At 38.3% G+C, this 1,090-nt stretch overlaps 1 non-coding gene across 1 annotated transcript; it reads left to right on the top strand.

Annotated features, from left to right (window-relative positions):
- Positions 1 to 462: 462 nt before the first annotated feature.
- On the top strand, positions 463 to 534 carry TRNAK-UUU (transfer RNA lysine (anticodon UUU)). The gene has a single exon. It is a non-coding gene; the product is annotated as a tRNA-Lys (tRNA).
- Positions 535 to 1,090: the final 556 nt, after the last annotated feature.

Below are 1,090 nucleotides of genomic sequence, written 5' to 3'. Positions count from 1 at the left end.
GGGGTGGGCCGAGCGTTTTTCTTCTTTATTCTAGGGGTGAGACTAGTGTGATAGTGTTTTGTCTTAGTTTGCTAGTGGCGTATGTTGTGTTCACATTATTTTCCCGTTTTCATAGTATTGTGTTACTAGTAACGGTTTTTGTTATTGCCTTCTCCACCTATTTTTTGTCTCTTACAATGTTGATATTATTATCTCTTTGGTTGCTGTTGCTGGTAAGCATATATTATCTCTGTTCGCCTTTTGAGCCGAGGGTCTCCCGGAAACAGCCTCTCTACTCCCTCGGGGTAGGAGTAAGGTCTGCGTACACTCTACCATACCCAAACCCCACTTGATGAGATTTTACTGGGTTGTTGTTGTTATATTTTTTCCCCGAGAGAAATTTGGCAGGAATATGAAAGAAGAAAAGATCTTCTGTCCTTCGTATTGAAAAATGTATTTTGAAAAACAAAATATATTCCAAAGGCCGTCTTAGCTCAGTGGTAGAGCGCGTGGCTTTTAACCACGTGGTCGTGGGTTCGATCCCCACAGACGGCGCATTCTTTTTCTTTTTATGTATTGTGTTTCTCTCTATCTCTGATAAGTAGTGTAATTATCTTTTGAAAAATAAATCTGCAGACGTAGAGACGCTTATCGGCATTGAACCAATAGAAATAGTAATCAAGGGTGGTGGCAGATTCAAATTCTCCACCAATAATTCAACGTTTGTTGCAAGTTTGGCTCTAATCTTCAAGTCAAGTTTCAGCAACTGGCAATACAAACAAAAGTGGAATGCTAGCTAGTTTTTTGTCATGAAATGATTATTGTCTGCCTAATATTTGGCTACATGCGTCATTGCATATTTTGAATTGAATCTTCAGAAACATTTATTCCAAATTGGATGCCCTACCACCCCCCATTCCCTATTTTCACATTGCCTGGAAAGACAGTAACCAAAGCCTATCTTGACTATCTTTCGAAATTTTAATAAACTTACAGATTCAATAACATCAGAATGAACATGACAAGCCATGCTTCTCATAGTGGCAAAAGTTACTTGAGAAACAAAATGATACTTGAGATTAATCATGAATGTAATTCGTTGCTACTGTTT

Source organism: Nicotiana tabacum, chromosome 17 (genome assembly GCF_000715075.1).
Source record: "Nicotiana tabacum cultivar K326 chromosome 17, ASM71507v2, whole genome shotgun sequence".
Classification (NCBI taxonomy): Eukaryota; Viridiplantae; Streptophyta; class Magnoliopsida; order Solanales; family Solanaceae; genus Nicotiana; species Nicotiana tabacum.
This window is presented reverse-complemented; position numbering and strand designations above follow the sequence as displayed.